A 22,931-nucleotide genomic window follows, 5' to 3' on the forward strand; every position below is an offset into this window, starting at 1 on the left:
GAAAGAAAGAAAGAAAGAAAGAAAGAAAGAAAGAAAGAAAGAAAGAAAGAAGGAAAGAAAGAAAGAAAGAGACAAATCTGAGGACATATAGGCTGGCTCCTGCCTTCACTAGGAGGAGTCGGAAAAGAGCTGGTGCTGTTTGATGGTGGGTCAGCTGTAGGGAGGACTTGGCAGAAGACTGTTTCTCCAAACTTGCTCCCTTCCCAACATCCCCTATCCACCCAGGAAAACTGTGCAAACCAGAAGTTCAAAATCTTATTGACTAGCTCTGTCTCTCCAGCCCCTCAAAGTCAACTGGCTACCAGCTGCGTGTGAGGTCACATACCTGTAATGTCAGCACTCTGGGAAGCTGAGGCAGGGAGATTGCAAGTTCAGGCCCAGCCCAGTGAAGACCTCTCTCAAGCTAAAAAGTAATACTTAAAAAGGACCTGAGATATAGCTCAGTGCAAAGGCCCTGGGTTCGACTCAGAACTCCTCCATGCCCCAACACCCTCTGTCATCAAAAGTCAACTGGCTACCTCGTCTTGCTTTTTTTTTTTAAAGGAGAAGTAAAATAAATGCAGTAATATGTAGAAATTTTAAGTGTATAGGGTGGAGAATTTGTACTTTTGTACACTATGTGTAAATACCACCAAGATCAAAATACCAAATGTTTCTATTTCCCCAGAAAGTTTTCTGTGTCCCTCCACAATTGATATACACATCCCTACCCTTGACTGATTCTAATTTTTCTCATTATAGATTAGATTATCACTGTGTTCTCTTAGTTTTGTCTCAGTTTATCTGTCTCCATCTGTACCACTCACTGTGTAGTCCAAGCAATTCTTTCTTTCCCTGGGCCACTGCCTTGGCCTCCCATCAGGGATCCCTACCTCCTTCCTGCCCGTTTCCACCCTCATGTTGCAGCTGGAGTCACTTCTCATACCGAAGGCTCCTCGCCAGCTCCCCAGCATAGTGTTCCAATCCTTCTGGCCCTGTCCAGATCTCCAGCCTCCTCTGGCCTGGCCTCCTCTCACTTCTTATTGTTTCCCATCCAGTTCTGCCTGCACCTTTCTTCCAGAGCACCTCCAAGGATTATTTCCTATTCCAGCCTCCACCCTGAGCTCAAATGCCATTTCCTTAGGGGGGCTCCTGGGGCCCTCCTGATGTATCAGATTCCCATGTTGCTGTGCTATACCTCTCCATAACTCTATCCCAGTGGAGAGTTGCTGATGCAACAGTCCATGGTGCTACCAATCCTTCACATTTCCATTCTTCCCATGCTTAACTGGCTGCTTCCCAGCTAGGATGAAGAGACGTAGCACCTACCTTCAGGAAGCTCAAGGTCTAGGGAAGCCAACAATGACAATGCAATGTGACAAGCGCTAGTAATCACACAGGTTGGAGCCCAAAGGAGGAGTCCCTCCCTGGGTGGGGAGGGCCCAGGAAGGGAACCAACAGGAATGGATGTGGTGAAGGATGTTGGAACTGATGTTTTGGGGACAGGAACAGCGTATGCAGATGTGTCGAGGGTGGAAATGAATGCACAGCGACTTTCAGTTACAGCAAATTGTTCAGCTAAATCTCAACCTGCATTGGGAACAAGATAATGAGAGGAGTATAGTACCCAGAGTAGGTTCTTAGAAAATCTCAATAGAGCTCAACAATTTAATTGCCCATACAATTAAATGATGCTCCAGCCTTCTCTAGACTTAACATGGCTATTTAGTGTGTGCATTTTACGTATGTTTTATGAACTTTGGTTAGACTTAATCCTACCAGAATTGAAAGCAAGCGTTCTCACAGTGTTTTACACTGGGAGAAAGGGAGTGGAAATCCCAAGATGGTGGATGGCCACACTACTTACATGGTGAACAGTCACAGGAAGGCAACACTTCATCCTGGTGATGAAGACTTCGGTGGCCTGGAGTTCTATTTGTGTGAGGACAGTCATGTGAAGGAAAAAGCCTTTGTGAATATTGTCCAGTTTTTGTGAAATGCTGTAACATTAACAAAGAGGCTCACATACATGCATCTCAGTGGACAGAAGGGCAAGACAAAGAAGAGGACAGACCCATTGGACAAAGAGACTGGAAATGCAAATGGGATTCACTGGAGAGTCCCAGGGAATTAGAATGTGTGTGTAAGCAATGGCCTCACAAAGGGCTTTGATAGAAAGTGGTCACGGAGTATGAGCAGTGACTCAGTAAGTCAGTAGGGAAACATGAATATAGGTTTCAGCAGTAACAGGGATAATAGAAGCCAGGACACAGTTCTCAGGTACATGGGCCTCAGTGTTCGCTTGTGAAAAATGAGTATAATTAGGACTGACCTCATAAGGTGATGGCTCATATCAAACTCACTTTATCATGTTGCTCACCTGAGTGTCTTGGATGGTCACTGCTCTGTAAATTTAGGCTGCTCCTATGATTCATATGATTATTGTAGAGAATCCACACCATCCCCTAATCTAAATGGTTTCACAGTTGAAAGATGTTAGAATTAAGGGAAGTAAGAGCTCTTAGTCTAAAGTACAAGGTCACTTGAATTTGGCATGGTCGACTGAATTCTGAGATGGTCCCCAAGCGTTCCAGCCCTCATTTCAGGAAATGTGAACGGGTGGATGGGTTACACCTGTGGTCATGTTGCCTCACCTGGAGGAAGAGAATTGGCAGATGGAATTGACTTACTAATCATTAAAATAGAGACCAGTGGCTCTATTTTAATCTAATCACAGGAGCCCTTTAAAATGGAGAGTTTTCTCCCATGGGGTTGTAGGTTGGGAAGTCAGAGATTCAAGCAAAAAAGGTCCAACTCATAACTGCTGACTCTGATGGGACAGAGCAGGCCTGGGTCACCTTCCAGAAGTGAAAAACAGAACAGGGGCTTCAATCCCACAACCACAAAGAACTGAATGCTGCTGGAAACTGGAGTAAGTTTGGAAAGAGCTCTCCCCTTAGTCCAGTGTTGGCTGACCTACGGCACGCGTGCCGCAGCCAGCTGTTCATTATCACTGAAAGCTCTAAAAGGTTCGCTGTCACTACCTTCGTCCCTGCAGATAAAGCCCAGCTGGTTTCAGCCTTTTGTGTCCCTGAGAACTCAGCTGGGACCCCCTAGACCCGACTGCTGACCGGCAGAGCTGTGAGCTAATACACGAGTTGTTTTAGGCTACTAAATGTGTACACATGGTTGTGTAGTGTAGAAAAGTAAATGTGCTCAGATAAACCACAAACCCAAGCCAGGCCCGGTGTGCTTGGTGATCTTGCCCAAGATCAACCTGTTGCAGGACAAACACTTGAACAGAAGTCTGCTGAGCTCCTGGTCCATTACTTTGCCCTGTCACACTGCCACATGTACTTAAATAAAAGAGCCCCATGGTAGATGTTTCTTATTCAAATGTTTGACTGACCGAGTTATGGGAAAGCGCAAGAACTGCTCCAAATAACAGCCCAAGGAGCCTATGCTGTCACTGCCTTCATGCACACTACAGGGCAGCTTGAGATTGAGCTTTGGTGCCACAGCTAATTATGTGACTGTGTGACCACGACCCTGAGAGGCCCCTGCCCACTGGCCTGGAGTCTGTGGTTCTTCCTGCAGTTACAAAGGTGACAGCCTGTGGCTTATTGATTGCAGGCAGTGGACTAGCCCTAACTTGCCTCATGGCAGAAGAGAACATAGTCAGCTGTCAGGGAATGGCAAAAGCTCAACGACGATTATGTGTAAGCTGTTAATGTAATTGTGTTCTTCAAGCCGTCTTCCTTAAATTACCGGAGTGGTGATTTCGCATTGAATTGGAGTCACAGCCCAGGAATAATTCATCCCCAGGCCTCACTCTGCGTTTGAGTCAACAGAGCAGGAACACACATGAAACTTGCTGCTTTATTGTTGAAATCCCGTAATCTATGAGGCGCTCTTGGTCATGAAGTAGCTCGTTATTAAAATGTAATATTACATTCACGTGTGATTATTATTTTAATTCAGTGCTCCGTTGACTTAGACAAGGTGGCCGGCACTCTCTCAGTCTCCTCTCTCCATTCTCCTCCAGTAAAGTTAATTTATACCAAGATGATAAAAAATTTGATTTATTTTACAACACATCAGTAATTGTGCTCTACAAATAAGTTCGTAATGATAATCAACAACATTTTCAACATAATTTAATTTGTCTTCTCCCGAGAGGTAGTTAAATGTAGTAATAATAACACCAGTGTTATGGACTCAGCAGTAGTTAATCATGGTCTGAATATGCAGACAGCCCCAATATTGTATTGACAGAAATTAAATTAACCATCAGCTCGGGCAATCAGTGGCTATACAGCTATTAAAAGCAATAAAAGCAACAAACCCCAACCGTTGCCAATTACATTTTGACATATACAAGGAAAAGGACAGATGCTTTTGATCTGAGATTTTTATTTCCACGGAAGTAGGATGGGAGAGTAGCACCTTGTGCTTACCAAGAATGTCTTCCCCAAGCTTGATGGTGCAAGGTACATTCTCAGGCGGCTTCTACCCATAATTTCCTGTTTGTGAAAAGGTAGAATAAAATAAAGCATCCAGGAATCATGGTTTGATACATTTTAAGACATGGCGCAAATCTATTTTGGTGTTCTATGCCACATAGTTTCCTACTTCTTTTGCCCCTAACATTCTGACCTCCCTGAGAAGCATGTCAGGAGGACTTCGTTTCAAGGAGGCTTCATTCATGTTTATGGCTGAAAAAATAGTCCATTATGTATATTTTCCACATTTTCTCCATCCATCCATCATCCATCTATCCATCCATCCATCCATCCATCCACCCATTGATGAACACCTTGGTTGATTCTGTATCTTGGAGGGAAGGAGGAAGGAAAAGAAAAGGACACCACATTTCCCTTAACAAGCCCAGTGCTGCTGTTCTCCACTGCCTGTGGGAGACTGTGCTGCTTAGCTCACCCTGAGACCAAAAGCAGCCACCGTGTCTCAGTTACTTTCTTGTTGCTGACACATATTATTCATACCTTAAAAGAGGAAAAGTTTATTTTAGCTCACAGGCTGCAGAGGTTTCAGTCCATGGTCAGCTGGCTCCAAGGCAGGACCTCCTAGCAAAGGGGCATAGTGCAGGAGAGGGGCTCATGGCATGGCTCACTGCATGGTGACAAGAAGCAGAGAGAAAGGGATCAAGGGTGGAGGAGGGAGACCGTCCCTTACAGGCCACGCCCCAGTAACCATCCCCTCCACCAAGCTTCACCTCCCAACACCACATGTAATCCCCACCTGTGAGCACACGAGGCTTTGCAGGGGACATCCAGATATAAGCTGTAACACACAGGGTAGAAATTCTTTCTGTCTTTTGGGTTGTTTATGGTTGTTTTCTCTTTTCTTCATCCTCCTTTTTGCCTTCCCTACTTGTTCTTTTTTATGGCTAGAATGTCCCCATTCCTCTTGGACCTGGAGGTTCTCAGGAAGGCTGCTGTGTGGGAGCCCGGCCTAGCCCTGGGATCCAGATGTGTTCACCTGCTGATTGTGCAGAGGGTTTCCTATTAATCAGAGGGGGGTCTTGCTGCAATCAGTGGGTGTTAGTGAGGCTCCACATTGGGTGGAAAATTTCCAGCTGGAGGGTGGAGGACCCATGTATGGGGACAGGGCTTCCATGCAGCATTTGGTACAGTGAACAACTGTGTCTCAGGCTGGGGCCTGATGGAGTTAGATGCTGACTCTGTCTATATCATCTCCCTGAGGCCTCTTATTCCCTCTCCTTCCTTTGTCACCTGTAGCATCTCTCCTTTGTCCAGCCCAGCCAATACTCAAGGCTGGCTAAGTTGTTCAGCTCTTATCATAGACCAAGTACTGACCAGCTTCCCCTCCAGAAGGTGTTTACATTCTAATACTCAGTATTTGTGGATATGTCCTCTCCTACAGCCAAGGGGCTTTGTAGGTGTGATAAATCAAAGATGTAGAGTTGGGGAGGTGACCCTGGAATACTGGAGTGAGCCCAGTGTTGTCACAGAAGAGAGTTTTATTAGAAGATGTAGGGGAGAGACCAAGAGAGGAAGAAGATGTAATAATGGAGGAGGCTGAGGCTAGAAGGAAGTGTGACCATGACTAGCATAAGAGAGAGATTTGGAGATGCTGCACTGCAGGCTTTGGAGAGGGAAGAAGAGGCCACAAGCCAGGGAAAGTAGGTGGCTTCTGGAAGCTGGAAAAGGCCAGGAGATGGATGCTACCCTGGATTTTGCAACAAGACCCAGAGCTGCTGTCATCTTGATTTCAGCCTGGGACAAACCACATAGGAAAGCAGACAGCCAGAGCTGAAGAAGGACACATTTGTGCTGTTCTAAACCACTGGGCTTGAGGTCATTTGTCACAGTAACACCAGGGTATTAGTATAACTCTTCCTCTTTTTAACTTACTTGTGAAATATATGGACTCAATCCTTCTTGCCTTAGACTTTTTTTCTCTTCGTTTTTTTCCCTTTCCTCATTTTTCCCCTAAAATTGATACTAACCCTACATATTTATGGAGTACAGGATAATAATTTGATACATGCATATATGATATAATGATAAAGTCAGGGTAATTAGCATTTCCCTATGTGTAAACATTTGTCACTTATTTGTATTAGGAAGCTTTAAACCCCCTTTGATCTAGTTCTTTATAAGATATATATAATAAACTGTCAGGCAATATTGGCACCTACCATGCTGGAGGACGTTAGAACTTATTCCTTCCAACAGCATTTTGTTACCCATCATCCAAGCTCCCTCTGTCCCTCCTCCCACACCCCTGTATGTAGCTTCTAAAGACTGTTATTCTGCTTGCTCCTTCTAGATACCAATGTGCCTAGATTTCATGTATGAGTGAGAACCTATCTTTCTGTGCCTGACTTATTTCACTTAGTAGAATGTCCTCCTGTTCCATCCATATTGCTACAAATGACAGGGCTTCATTCACGTTTATGGCTGAATAAATAGTCCATTATGTATATTTTCCACATTTTCTCTATCCATCCATCCATAATCCATCCATCCATCCATCCATCCATCCATCCACCCATCTATGAACACCTTGGTTGATTCTGTATCTTGGTGTTTGTGCACAGTGTGGTGAGTGGGCTGATGGCTCTGCCAGCTCCATCTTGGAGCTGTGGGAGGGTAGATGGGGCCAATTGGCTGCTTGCTGGGCTAGGCGGGCAGAGCTGCTGGGAATGGCTGCTTCCCAGGACCCCGAGTGGGGGGGCACTGTGCCTCAGGGGCTAGATGGCAATGCAGGGGTGTGAACTTTGGGAAGCTCCCCAAACTGAGCTCAGGGCCCACGAAGGCTGCAAATCTCTCCATCAGCAAACACCTCAGATGTCCATGGCATTTGTGAGGGCTCCCTGGGGCCTCCAGCTTAGTCTTTCCCTGCCGTGCAGTGTCTCTCTTGGCACCCTTGATCTTCACCAGCAGACAAGACAGGATAAGGCCATCATGAGCCTCTGTGTCCTACAGTGTTTCAGCCACAGCCCTGCTCTCCACAGCTCTGCTGCCAGATCTCCAGTGATGTAGCTGTGTCTCCTTCTTTGTTTTGGTCCTTCCTGGGTGGAGGGAATAGCTTGTCCTATTTTGCCTTAGATTTTTAAACCCTCAAAGCACAGGCACTTGCAAGCCCAGACTGTTGGCTTCTGACACGAACCAGTGCTTGCTCTGCTGTGCAGATCTCTTGTCTTTCTCTCAAGGGGATGGAAGTCACCGATGCAGTGGCAGAAAGAACAAAGAGAACAAGAAGAAGAAAATTCAACCCACTTCTTAAAATGTCATTCTGACACAATGCTATGTAGACCTGGATGGAAGGTTTTAGTCATACACATTGTGTCCTCGCTCCTGAAGATGCTACCTTTCAAGGATTTCCTCTAAGACTCTGACCAGAACACAGACCTCTTCAGTCCTAACCCAGTGTGGCTTCCGGTTTGAGAGCAATGTGGCTGGACATTTCCTTTCAGATGGCACTGGAGAGGCAGAAAGGGAAGATGGCAGAACTAGGTTCCTGATGACCAAGTGGACAACCTTAGACGTGAACTGACTCTGTCCATCAACCAACTTTCCTTGCTTGGAAGATGAGCCCAGGGTTCTGCTGACAGGATTCACACTCAGATTGGAGTTGGGCATTTCACGGTTCAAGGATATTCAGAAGGTTTTATCACCAAAGCAGACTGCATCTTATACCCCGCCCCCCAGATTTGCAACTGGGAATATGCCCAAGTGAGTCTGGCACTCCCTCCATATTAACAAATCCCATCGTTTGCTTATTATGTACATCTATGGCACTACAGAAATTAGCTACATATTATGATTTGGTCTGAATTTCTGTAGCATTCTTGACCTAAAAAAAAAAGGTTACGATTTCAATTGTAGGCATTGCTCATCTATGCAGGTTAAAGTCCTAGCTGAAAAATGACCTTAACATGGAAATTTTATTTAGAAAAGGGAATTCAAGGGATTTATAACCTCTGGATTTATAAGCATTAAAAAAAAACAGCCTGCAGAACTGATAGAGTTTAGAGCTGATATCAGACTGGAAATTTAACTTGTGAATCAGCTTGGGGTTGTGAGTGGAAGAATATAATCTTCTGTCTTCCCTTTGAGAAGCTGTGTGGGCTTGACATTAAATCATTTCAACACCTTATGATTCCTGAAACAATCAACAAAAACCTTACAGAAAATAAAAAGGTTAATGACATTTATATAATCACTGGTAGAACTCAGTTTGATCTTCAATTTAAGAGATTGTTCTGATTTATTTGACAAGAGCGCATGTATTTATCACTAATAAATGCATTTGAAGACACCATATTGGACCCTTAAGACTATCAATAGGGCATAAAGGGCAGGGCCAGCATTGGAGAGCCACTTTTATGTGGCCTTGTCTTTCACTGGTGGGGTCAAAGAATAGAGGTAATGCCACAAATTGATGAGGGAAGACATCTACTAGATAATAAAGACCTAAAGAATAAAGGATTATCATTTTTCCTTCAGCAGATAGAACATATAAAGCTCATAGGAGTCAGTGACATATCTGGGAGGAGTACAGATGATTTGGAGTCATGATGACATCAAGGACAGTTTATTGAACTGCTCACTGTGGTACCACTTTCAGGAAGACCTTCTAGATGATAATAAGATTATCTCAATTTATTTGTCTTATTGAGTTTATTGAGTCAATACTGAGCACCTACTACATGCCTACATGTATTAGACTCAAGATATAGAAATCAGTAAACACAGTGACAATGTCCCTGGGCTACGAAGGTGAAAATCTGGCTTGTTTATGTTATATAAGCAGCCACAGAACAGAATAGATTGTGCCTGTGGTTGGAAGCAGGGAGGATTCTGTGGGAGGAGCAAGTGTTCACACACGTGAGACCATGGGCACAGGGGAAACCTAGGCAATGTGTGGACACTGGTTTTAAGAGGAGCCAGAAAGACAGGAAGGACGTGTAGCACTGCCACGATCCAAGCACCTCCCAAAAGGTTTTGTGAGGGGTCAGCTGATTATCCCCTTGGACAAGAAAGGCGTGCATGAGGTCATCACGTACAATTGGTGAGTTTGGGAAGTTCTCAGTGACGGAGGAAGCAGCTGGCTAGTGTGGGAATAAGCCCTAGGGAAGTGAGTGATGAAGGTGTGGATTCAAGTGATCTGGGGTCAGTAAACTAGAGGTTGTGACACAAATGTGACCTGCTATCTGTGTAAGAAATAAAGTGTTATTGGAACACAAGCAAGCTGTTAACTGACATATTGTCCATGGTTGCTTTCACAAAAGAGCAACAGATTTGAGCAGATACAGCAAGGACCAATACGTTTTGAGTGGGGTAATCTAAAAGGTGAGCCAGATGGGGAGAGTTCTGTGAACCATTTCTCTGTTCCTTTTTCCCTCTCCTTCTGTCTTAGTCACTTTCCCATTGCTGGGGTAAAATACTAGTTACCCATAAGTTAAAGGAAGAGAGGTTTCTTTGACTCATGGTTTTTGAGGGTTCAGTTCCTAGCTGGCTGGCTGGCTCCAAGGCAGAAACAGCATGGTAGAAACCTAGAGAAGGGAATCTGCTCACATCATAGGAGCCAGGAAGCAAAGAAAGAGGGAGAGAGAAGAGGAGCTGGGGACACAAACCCACCCTTCCAAGTCAGACCTTCAGTGACCAACTCCAGTTAGGCCCCCCTCCTGACACCACATTCAGTTATGAACTCATGAATGGATCAACTCACTGATAAGTATGGTGCCCCCATGATCCAATCTCCTTCCAAACACTGCACCACTGAAAACATGAGACTCTGGGGGACACTCTAGATCTAAACCATAATGCCTTCCTTTCTCTTCTGGTATCTGTGTGTGCTGAGCAACCCACTGGCTTTTTGTAGGGAGGGAGAGTTTCCCACATCTGATGTGCAGAGATAGCTGATTCCCATGGTGTAAATTCTCTTACCCTGCCTGGTTGCATACTTCAGGGTGAGTCGCTGGTGCAGAGCAGGGAGGAGAAATATAGTCAGCTTACGGAGTGGGCTGATCCAGTTGCAGCCCCTTGCGTAGCATTTCATGCAGAGAGAGATTCCTCACTCACCCACAGTCCCAAGCTTCTCCCTTTCACTCAGTCAGCGTTTGGTCTGCCACTTCCCCTCCTCCAGGCCAGACAGCCTCTCACCAGCCTCTAAAGCTCCCCTTGAGCCCACAAAGAGTGCCGTTCCAGAGCCTGATATTTCCCAGGGAGGAAGCAGTGGCCAAATGATTATTATTTTTTTTTCTGGATGCATGAGAAAAAGGGACATCCTGAGGGTCTGGACAGCAAGAAGCAAGGACCAGGTTTGTGTGTGAAACAAACAGCTGTTGTGTGTCACCAGATGATGGTGGACCCAGCTGGCAGGTGAGAACCTTCTGGTGAGGCTTCACTGGGATAGCACCTGGTTAGGACTTGCCAAGCTCAACACTATTAATGTGCTCAGTCAAATCCTCAATGCAGTATCTGCAACAAAATGCCTACTGGGTGTTGGGCACTGTGCTGAGCCCTAGGGTACATATATAAATATGAAACCAAATGCTGCCCTTGGGACCTTAGCATCTACAGAGACAGGAGCAAATCTCCAGGCAAGTGCAGTTCAGTGTCATTGATCGTTGGAGGCATGCAGTCAGGCAGACAGCCCACGCACAGCCACGCCCACCCCTGAGACCTTGGATTCTCAGGCAAATGCTTGCAGAAAGATGCATTCTACTATGCATTTTCATCCAGGCTTTTCATGGACAAAGGAAAAACACATTTCTGCCCATCATGGTGGTGCGCAACTATAACTCCAGCACTCTGAGAACCTGAGGTAGGAGGATCCCAAATTAGAGCCCAACTTGGGCAATTGAGCAGAATGGTGAGAACCTGTATTAAAGTGAAGATTTTTTTTTAAATGTGGGGGGTGTAGCTCAGTGAAAAGGCCCTGGGTTCAACCCCCAATACTGGGAAAAAAAATGCATTTATTGAATTGCTTACTGCACCCCACAATCAGCCCTCCTAGAGTTTAGGGCTAGGAAAAAAATCTCCCTCCTACTGAAGGTTTCACTAAAACTTTTATCAAAGCATGAGACTTCATGACTTATTCTGTTCTGCCTTTGCCCCAACTGCTAGGAAACTCTCACTTCATTAAATTAAGTGCTTCATGGTCATAACCTATCTTGTCCTGGGTTTTCAGTATGATTCCTTGTCCTTTATCTGACTGATTTTCTGGTTCTGTTAGATGGATTGATTCAATGAATTGATTGATTTGAGACAGGGTCTTGCTATGTAGTTCAGGTTCACCTTGAATTCCCCATATAGCTCAGCCTGGCCTCAAGCTTGCAGCAATCCTCCTGCCTCAGCCTCTTGAATACTGGGGTTACAGGCATATCTGGCTTCTATGTTTATAAGAAATAAACAGATGAAAATTATTTCCAGAAATAGATTATAAGTAATGATTATAGGAAATAGTTGAGAAATTAGCCATCTTGGCATCATTTTATGAGGGTAGATGCCACATCCAATATGATTCTGATAGTTTCAGAGGTAGACTGTCTTACTGTTAAATACATTTAGTGGGACACAGAGAATTGTATAACGGGTGTACATGGGGCTCATGCTTGAACTTTGCACCCTGCTCCTATTGCTGGAATGAATCTAGCCATTCCTCTGCCTTCTACCCTCTTTCCCCCTACAGTATCCACCCCAGCACCTAGCATTCACCTGAGAGCCTGCCTGCGTAAGCTTTTGGGAAGCGGCTATTCTGACCTGTGGGGATTTCTCTAAGATCTGTGGCTTCCTGTCCAGGCTCCCATGGGGCTAACAGGCCAGCACTCTGCCCACCTGATTTTCACTTAAAATTCAAGCAGGGATACTCTAAGAAACTCTTCCAGTATTTCAGCATTCGTGCTTCATAGACGAGGCTCCAACTGGCCGAACACCCGCTGGGAACCCCATTTTGGGGGTTTGCAGGGAATTTATCACACCAGATAACATTCAGTTCAAAGAGCTGTGAGAAATCTCACTGGGAGCCTCAGAAGGTGGCAGCTTCTCAGCACCTAAAAGAGACGTTTGAAGCCATCAAAAACAATCCAAGACATCGATCTGCACGAACGGTTGCTGTCCTACTTCCTTCCTGCTTAGCCACATTTCAATGCTTCCTCTGTTAAGGTCACTTGTCTCCTCCTTCCTTTGCGAGCTATTTCCCAGTGAAGGATGAAGAAGGGCTGATGCATGACATAGAAAATCACTTTTCTAGTAGCCGGACTGGCTGTAGATTTCCTCCCTGCCGTATTCACATCCACCCCCTCTCTGCAGGGTGATTTGTTAGACATGGGGCTCTTGGAGGCGAGGGGGAATGAGCAGAAAAGCGCTGTCATAAAACTGTAGGTCACTGTGGCTTCTCTGGTTACTTTGCTCTGCAATGAAAAACCGGATTGCTATCTCAAAATGGCACGTCCCCCTCTGGACTCTGAAATATTAAACATACATGCACACATGTACACAGACATAAATAAAGGCATCCGCGGCTCGCCTAAGTCAGAGACACCACCGATATATAATCAACCAGGAGATTTTTCTTTGCGATATTTCCCTCTTTGCAAACATTCACCCATACATTTCTGTATTGACAGGAGAATCCACTTTGCAAGCACTTTTATTTTTCCATAACAGTTATCCCAAGAAGTTTCTGCCTTGCTGAACAGGGGGTTTGCATGCACGGACGTAAGGCCATGGCTGATTCTCTGTTATGACATCCATCCTCGCTTATGGGGAAAGACAGGATATTTCTCTGGTCTCTCTGTCACTGGTGAGTTTTCCTCCCCTCTCTTGAGTGGAAGATACATGTCATAACAGAGATCAGCCGGCAGGTAATTTCTCTTTTTCTATGCAGAAGAGATAAACATTGCCTGTTGCTGGTAAGAAGTTGGGACAAGAAGGGCAGAAAATTGCCTTTGCCACCTGCCTCTTGGAAAATGGGGAGGACAGAGAGCTGCCTCATCCTCTCAAGCACAAACTACCCTGGAGCTCTTGGACAGCACCCTTGTTCCTATAAGTAGCGGCTCTCCTGAATGATAGCAAACTCTTCACATCTCCGTTGTCTTCTCCCCAACAATGCTTTTGTGTTTCCCATCTATCACTTCCACCAGCTTGCTTCATGTTGATCCTCTCTTTCCTCCTTCTTCATTCCCCTTTATCTTCTCCTGCTCATCTGAGAATATACGTCACCTGTCTGCCTTGCTCATGGAAACGTTCCAGCTAGCACTATCAATGGGCCATTCCTGGGATGTCACCAGGTCACCCCAGCCTCCTATTTTAGTGATCAATGGGCAATCAGGGATCTTTGTTACTCTGCACACTACTCTCTGCACACTGGCCTTGGGCAGCCTCCTCTTTATATTCTGTCTTTCCTGGCTTCTGGAATATTACTTTCTCCTTTTTCCTGGGTCAGACGTTTTGCTTATTTTGCTGTCTTTTCTTCTGCTCCTTCAATCTGAGTTTTGTATCAGCTATGGATGCATTTGCTGGTAGAATACTCAAGTAGCGCTTACTTAAGAAAAGAGGAGAGGACATCTAAAGGTGAATGAAGGCTGGCATTGCTTGGCTTCTCATTGGTGCCATCTTTCACTCCTTATTGATTGCCTTTCATCCTCACATTTGTCACCTCATGATTACAAGATGGTTGCCTCCTGAGACTTCAGGGCCTCACAGCAGCCTCCAAATCAGAAAGGTAGTACATGTGCAAACACCAGACTGTACCAGGACTTTCCCAGAAGTCCCAGCAGAGTTTCTCTTGTGTCTCACTGGAGAGGATGTGCTACAGTTCACTCTGCTCAACTTCACATTAAGAGAGTCTAGAGAGCAGGAAATTGTGAAGGATTATCCAATAGGATTGGATCCATTAAGTTTCATGTCCTTAGCCTGGGAGAAGGCTCTGTCTTCTCAGGTAGTAAAACTGCCATTGGCAATGTGTTGAGTTATGTTTCCCAAAAATGTATGTCCAAGTGCTCCACTCCCATAGCTCTCGAGTAGGTGTGGATGTTACCTTACTAGGAGGTAGAGCCTTTGCAGATGCATTGTAGTTAGTCTCAGAGGAGATCATCCTGGACTCAGGGTGAATCCTAATCTGATGACTGATGCCCTTGCATGAGAGAAGGGAGAGCTGTCTGAGACATAGGGAGAGACAAAGGAGAGACAGGAAGATGGCCACATGAAGACAGTGGCAGGTAGGAGTGACACAGTGGTGTGCTGTGGCCACCGCGAGCCTCTGAGCTGGAGGAGGTGAGGAAGGATCCCCACTCTGAGCCTTTGGAAGGAGCAGAACCCATCGACACTTCCATGTTGGACTTGTGGCCTTTAGAACTGTAAGAAGAAACCCCAGTATTTTGAGCTCTTGCGTTTGTGTTATAGTCACTCTAGAAATTAAATACCAGGCTACCAACTTGGTCACAGTCTGGGCCCTGGGGACAGGGGAGGCTGGAGTGTGGGACCCACCCTAGGGGTTCGCTACTTCTCCGCCCTGGTGCTCAGTGTCATGTAAACTTTCCAGTTGACTCCTGCCTCCCTGTGAACCTTCAGCTGAGACTGTCAAGTCTGTCTCCACCATTCGTTGTCACATGAGCCGTAGGCTTACCTTCCCTTTATGAGATGGGTGCCCACGAACTCTTGAATGTCACGGGCACCCCAGACCCAGGTGCCTGGACCCCATCCTCTTTCCCAGAACCTGTTCTGCATTTTCCCCCTGCCCACTGCAAAGGCACATTGTTTTTTTCTGATAAGAAAAAATATTGGAGGGCAGTGTATGTCCTCTGTCTTCATCAAACTTGTGGTTGGTGGCCCTAGAAGCTCCTTCATGTGCAGTATCTGTTAGGTTCCTCACATTGCATCCCACCCAACTTGAAGAGAAAAACCTCCAACAGACCACCAGTCTGTTCAAACAGAAAGCCCCTCACTCAGCTTGAGAGACTAAAGTACATCTGTTTATCAGGATGGTTCCCAGGCCTAGTTCTCAGGCTTATAGGAAACCTCGGAAGTCTACAGATTGCCACGCTGTAAATCAGCAACATGCTGATGTCCTCCTGCACTTCCCTTCCCCAGAGGCACCAGACCAACCAATCACCCCTGGAAAACTTAAATGTTCCACCTTCCTCAGTGGAATTTCCCCCTCCCATACCTAAAATAGTCTATAAAGTAGGCTCCCTTCCTTTGTTCAAGGCCAATGGCTTTCTTGTCTTTGGCCCAGGCTGCACCCAGCTTGAAATAAAGATATTGCTGTTTGCCTCAATCCTGCCTGTCCCGGTGGTCTCAGTACTCCTCGGGGCCTAGCTTGACAGTATCCAGTTAGCCACCAGATCTTCAGAATCAAATTGCTATCTCCTCTCCCCCACCTGCCCAAAGAGGGCAAAGTGTGGGCAAGAGGGCTCAGTTTCAACTCATTCACACAGTCTACTGTGGGACTCCAAGTGTCCACCGTGACTATCCCTTACCTGTGGTGTTGAGCACTTGCTGAAAGTTTGACTCTTAACCATTAGTAGGTCAGGTGTGAAGCAGAAAGCGTCTCATTTCTCAGACTTTTCATTACGGATCTTAAGCATATAAGGTGGGATGCTGAAGCTGCCAACAACCTGGTACCGTGTGCCACAGGGTGAATCCAGACTTTTCTTCCCTCTGCAGAGCTGAAGCAAGGATAAGATGATGATACAGTCATAAACCCTACTTGCAGATTTTCTTTTTCTCAAAATAACCCCACTGTCTGTTGGCTTCCAGTCATGTAAATTTGATCAACGAGATCATACTTTATAAATATTAACTGATTATCATCCCACTTTACCTGCTAGGTAATTGGGCTCAGGCCTATGATTTTACGTACCAATTGGCTATTGAGAAAGGACAAAACCATTGCTCTGTGAGAGGAAGCCCGTCAAACTTTGGCAGTCTCATTGCCCTGCACCTTCTGGTCTACCCAGGTCACTTGGGCCTGAATTTCCCTGTCTCTCCTCAGTTCCAGAAAAGCCCCCTCTTAGACTTCAAGCCACAGAGTCTGTAGACACCTCTCACATCTCCTTTCACCCTGTTGTTACCTGTGCAGGTGTTGTGTGTCTACCAGTGAGTCTCACCTTCTTGAATCATGTCACTATTCATATTTGTCATTTATTTGTTTAGGCATTAAAAATACTGGTGGAGCCCTTTATGAAATAATGACAGTAAGGTACAAGTGCTTATAGTTTTGTGGGGCAAATAAACATATTTGGGTAAATATAATACTGTGATATTACAGGAGTTGCTGGTGGAGAGGGGGAGAGGTGGGAAATGAAGTGTTTAGGGTGATGGTTAGAGGAACAGGGAAGGGAAGACAAGGAAACCTGGCCTTGGGAGTGAGGGAAGATTGCTGGGGGGATGACTTGGAGGTTGTTTGCAGAAGAGCCAGTGAGAAGACATTCATGATCCCTCTCTAACTGCCCTAATGTTTATCAAATGCCTGGTATATAGTGGGGGCATCAATGAATTCACACTGGATAGATGAATGGGTGGATGAGCGAGTGAATGGATGGATGAATGGGTGAGTTGATAAATGAGTGATGGATGAAATGGAAGGATGGGAAAGATGGACAGGGTGGATGGATGGGTGGACAGACAGTTAGGTAGCTAAATGAATGGATGGGTAGATGGATGAATGAATGGAAGGATAGGTGGGCATATAGATGATGGACTGATGACCAGTCCTGATGGTTTCTGAGAAAAACTATTGCTAATTGAAAAATATTTTTCTAGCTGTAAAGTTTACAACTGTCCACTGCTCTAGGTGTTAAGTGTTTCCATGTTAACTTGGGCAGTGTTTCTGTAAAGAGAAAGGGAAAGATTACATTTCCTTCATAAGCCCTGAGCCCTGGGTTAGTTACTTGCATATCCAGGGCTCATCTAGGGGCAGATCCATGATAGTTCAAGGTGGGTACAGGATAGAGAGTCACAGAAGAAGACAAGTGGGCAGCCCAGTCAGACCCTCAAAGGTGGCTCTCATGGCAGTGTCTTCTCCAGATGACGTTGCTACACAACACTGTCATGTCATCATTTTTTTTGGAGCATTCATCCTCCTTGTAGATTGTAAGGTGCACAAGGCCAGGGCCATGCCTGGCTTTGTTCTGCAGGCACTTTCAGTTCTAATTCCAGTGTCAACAAATGTTAGCATTCCAACAAACAGGTAATGATTGACTGCACAAGTGGATAAAATAAACGGGCTGCTTCCCAGACGAGGGGCGCTGAGTCCTTGAAGGCTCCAGTTGAAGATTGGAAAGGACGCTCCGGGTGGAGCGAGCAGGTGCATAGATTCAGGGCGAGTCTGCTGAGAGCTCAGGGAAAGGGAAGCAGCTGGAGTGGCCGCGGGGACAGGAGAAGCAATAGATGAAGGAAGGAGGACAATCAGGTGCCACCAATGGCCAGGGCCACCCCGGGAGCCCTCCCAGCACCCCTTTGCAGACGTGACTTTCTGGAGGGGCTTTGGGCAGGGCTCGACTTTCCTATGGGCCCATCGGGACACAGAGGGAAGGAGGACCGGAGGTCATTGCGGGCTGGCACTGATGACCAGGCATTGGGGAAGAGTTGTGCTCTCCCAGCCTCAGCTGTCCCACCTGCAGACAGAGAGCTGGACATGTCACCACCGAGGTCCTGCAGCACCGAACACGCCGTGACCTAAATCTGAGAACCAGCACTCCGTGTGGCTGCCCCACTAATGTCCCCTCCAGCACCGCCCTTGTGGATAATGGTTCTTTTAAGGCCACTCAGCGCTGTATTGACAGAAATTAAATTAGCCATCAGCACAGCAATCAGCGGCTACGGGGCTGTTAAAGGCAATAAAGGCAATGCTCTCCAACCACGGTCAATTACGTGGTGACACCGCGAGGGGAGGGGACAGCTGCTTGTGGTAGGAAGGGCCGGGCACAGCCTGTCTCCAGCCCTGAGGAGGCCCAGGTCCAGCCTTGCCAGCAGGCTGGCATTCGTGATTGCAGCGGGTGGGGCCGAGCTGATGGCCCCCTGCCTGGAGACTCTGCTGTTGGAAGGAAAGTGAAAAGCCAGGGCCTCAGGAATATCGGAGCAGAGTCTGGAGTCTGGGGCCACGGTGGCCACCAGACAGGCCCACAGACTTCTGCCAAGCAGGCAGCACAGGCTCAGCAAAGAACCTCTGGCTAGGGCTGCTTTCGACATCTCTTCTGCCCCTGGTTTGCTGTGCAGTTTAGGGGAGGAGAGTCGCCTCTCTGATCCCACCCTCCTCATCTGTCTCCTGGGCATAATGCAGACTAGGTCACCAGGATGTGACATAACTTATGCTGGGTTCCCAGCTCCACGGGGCTCAGGTCACGTTATTTCCATCCCCATAACACGGGCAGAGCCAGGTGACATCTCCAGCCTCCTGACAATGCTGCATCCTTCCCCTGGCCTGGGTTCCACTAAAGAGTGCAGCTGCTGTCTTAGTAGCAGTTTGGGACATTGTCTACATTTTCTGTGTGCCCAGGGTGCAGCGGTGGAAACTCTGGTTGTGCCCGTCTGTTCTGTTTCTCTGTGTGGATGGACACACAAGAGACGTCTCTGACCCTTGGCGTCCTCTTCCGTCAGAGGCTGCGGTGATTGGTAAGGAAGACCATACAGTCCGTCCTGCCGTGAAACTCGCTGTGGGAACAACGCTTTTCCCTGACATGATGGATCTAATAGGTGACAGTGGGATCCCTGTGGGGATTACATGTGTGCTTCTACGGGCCTGCCTCCTTTCCTTCCTCTTTCCCTTCCCTCCTTCCCTCCTTCCTTCCTTCCTTCCTTCCTTCCTTCCTTCCTTCCTTCCTCTCTGCCTCCCTCCCTCCCTCCCTTTCCCACCAGCCCTAGGCAGAGGTAGAACGCACTCAGCATCGCTGGTGGAGAGAGTGGAGGAGGAATACCCAGCCCAGGTGCACACCCCTCAGACACCTTCCCGCTATCTCAGTTTACCCCGTGCATCGTGCCTGCACATCTAACTCTCCAGCTGATCCCAGATCACCTCTCCCCAAGTGTCACGGTGAATCCCAGACACACCCGCTTCCCTGAGAGGGTGCCAAGGAAACCTCACATTCTTCATGCCACTCATGCCTTTCTCAAGGAGCTAATGGGTTTAAAGCCATGCTACCATTTTAAAACATTTCTTAACGTTTTGAAAAAAAAAATGAAAGGGCCATTCAGAGAGCAAACAATTTATCATTTCAAAGTGCTAAATTCTGTGGCATTTTGCACATTCACAGGGTCATATTAGCGTTACGAATATTAAGTGTCAAAACAGTCATTCCCCCTAGTAAATATTATCTTTCCATAACGCATTGCTGCCGATGACAAATGGATAGATAGATAGATAGATAGATAGATAGGTAGATAGATAGATAATAGACAGACAGAGAGACAAACATTTACTGTTAAGGAACTGGTGTACATGAACACAAAGGCTAAGAAGTCCAAACTGTGCAGTCAGCAGCTCAAACTTAGAAGAGCTAATGGTACATAGAACAGTTTTATTCGGGGATCAAGGTCACAGCTGTAAGGCAGGCAGAGCGATTCACTAACACAACCTATTTGTTCTCCTCACCAGGTTAGAGAAGGCCCACCCCCCCCGGGGGGGGCACAATTTGCTTTTCATAGTCTACCACTTTTGATGTTAATATCTCCCAGAAACACCCCCATAGACTCCCATAAATCATGTTTGACCAAATAACCGGGTTTCCTGTGGCGCAGAGGAGTTGACACACAAAACTAACCATCACAGTGACCAGTGACCAATGACACGTCAGGACATACCCAGCTGAAGGTCCACAGACACTTCTGGGGTGCCAAAGAATTGCATGGGTTTTCCTGGCTTTGTAATATCTTCAGAAGTGAGAAGCAGAGGCTCCAAACAGGCCAAGAGAGGGCTCACTCTCTGCATGGGACTTCACACAGCTTTCCAGGTCGCTGTGGGGTGGGGTTGGGGTGACTGTTTGTCCTCACGGTCCTCATGGTCTAGAGGAATGGAGGGGAGGCTGCTGGGGGATCCGAGAGGCCAGTACTGAGGTAGGCTGTGGGCAAGCTGAGACGCCCCCAGCGCTGGAAGAGGCCGAGGGTCTCCTCTGCCCTGGGATGAGATTCTCCTGCCCAGAGTCCGAGCTAAAACCCTGCTAGGGTGGCACCTAGGTTGCTTGAAGGGCAGCCACAGAGCGCTTTGTCAGCCTGCAGAGACCTCAGCAGCGTGGAGGGAAGAGGATTTTCATTTTCCTGTTTCTTGGTAAGCACTCAGGCAGCACCTCGGTTACAGGGCGTCGGCTCAGAACATCCTGTGCGCTGAAGCACAGAAAAAGACTTACGGAGCTCTGCAGGTAAGTAGCCTGGGGGTCAGCTGCCTTCAGGACTGGTTTGATCAAAGGCTTGTGAAGTCTCCTGGGCCCCGGCTTCACTTCTCAAGGACTCCCTCCTGCGGGCCTCTGGATGCTGGCGTTGTCCCCAGGCGCCACCTCCAACCATCCCTCCCCATCCTTGCCCGCCCAGGCCAGTGGCATGCCCTCTTGCCACCACACTGGCTTGGAACAACCTTCATCTTACTCACATCCACAAGCATTTTTCTGTTTTTCTTTTGTTTGACAGTCTCACTCCTCAGTGATCCCATAGGCATCTCCAACTTTGTGTGTCTGACACTGAGTTCATTTTCTTTACCAAACCTGTGAATTATGGGGTTTCCAATCTCAGGAAAAGACTCCAAAATAATGGTGTTTCTGGGGAATGCCAAAAGGAAGGAGGATATTAGGTGTTAGATGTGCTTTGGAAACTCATTACTATTTACTGACTGATAGTGAAAATAGATTTTCACAAAACACTTTGATAATATGGTATTTCCATGGTGTCCTGTCTTGAGTGTACTTTTGTGGTCCTTTGGTCATCTATATTGCAGTGGCCAGCCCTGCAGCCACCGTGCAAAAAGAAAAGAATTCTCTGCACATATCATAAGGATAGTACATTTTATCTAAAGCCAAGAAACCCATTTCACAGTGACGTGGCCCTAAGCTGAGGGTGGCCATGGTATTTCTGAAAGAAGCAGAGTCAGAAGAAAAGTTCAGACCTGTTTCTTAGGTCTTTCACCATTTCTGTTTCACTATTTGGAGAAAAGAACCAAGATAATAAGAATATGGATACTGCTATTATCCATCATGATTACTAAGGGTCAGGTGGTACCCTAAGTCCTGAAGATTAATGTATATGATTCTTGTATCGAAGAGACACTGTTGTGACCCACGGTTCCTGGGGGGTGGGGTGTGTTAGTCCACAAGCACAAAGCAGTAAGTGACAGAGCCATACTTGTCTCCAGGATGCCTTCTCAGATGCCCTGGATGAGATCCATCCTCATTTCCCCTGGCTCTTCCCACCTCATTGGGACACACAAGATAGAACAGCAGCACGGAGCAAGGTACAGCATGGGGCTTGGGTCCTGGTGCAGCCTGGCCCCCTGTGTGACCTTGGGCGGGTCACTGATCATCTGAGTCTCAGTTTCCCCCTGGGTCAGATGAAGACAGTAAGAGGTGTTGGGAGCACTGCACGCCTTCAGCGCAGGAACAACACTCTCCACAATGTCCAGCACACAGAGCATTTGCTCTAGATAGTCGCGTCCATCACCAAGCTGCCCCGGGGTTGCCACTGTTACCGTTTTCACTCAGCCCATGGTCAAGGCTTCTTTCAAACACTCAGTTTCAGGACCTAGGAAAAGACCTCACCTTTAGCAGGCACTTCTTTAAAGGTTTGTTGGATGAAATTTAACAACTTTTGGTGAACTCCAAGAGTTTTTGAATGCCTCAGACCTTATGACCATGCTTTCAAAGGATCAGCTACCACTGGTCATTTCCTTTATAAATGAATGTCAAAAACAGTGGAAAATACATGTCCAATATATATATATTTTTGTGCTGTCAGTTCATAGTCATCTTTTAATTAAGAGTCCTTTTTATTGAATGTTAAACTGTAAAGATTGCCTTTGTGTGAGGAGTGGGGAGGTTGCCATGGAGAGATCATGTTGCTATGGGACTCTTGTGTCAGAATTGGAGTCGAAATGGTAATGGTCATGTCAATTCTGATAAAAAAAAAAAAAAGGATCCTCAACAGCTTCATTAAGTAGCAGAACTTTTATTTCTTCCTTCCTTGTCATTGTGCCAAGCATAACAGAAGGGGAAATATTGGATTTTGTGAAGAGACAGACAATGAGGCCAGCTGCACACACTGTCATGGCGAGAAAGTTCATATCAATTTGCGGGAGAAGTCGTGAACAGCCCCTTTTCCCTGCATTGGCTATTCCATGGGAGGGATGATTTTTAAATTTAATTATTCGCTTGTTTTACTTTTAATGAAAAAACATTCTCTTCATACTGGAATCTGTGGTCATCTGGGCTCTGACCCAAAATCTCCAATGGGTTTAGGACCAGAGCCCTTTAAATC

The sequence above is a fragment of the Chinchilla lanigera genome, unplaced genomic scaffold (genome assembly GCF_000276665.1).
Source record: "Chinchilla lanigera isolate Chin_1 unplaced genomic scaffold, ChiLan1.0 scaffold00037, whole genome shotgun sequence".
Taxonomy (NCBI): Eukaryota; Metazoa; Chordata; class Mammalia; order Rodentia; family Chinchillidae; genus Chinchilla; species Chinchilla lanigera.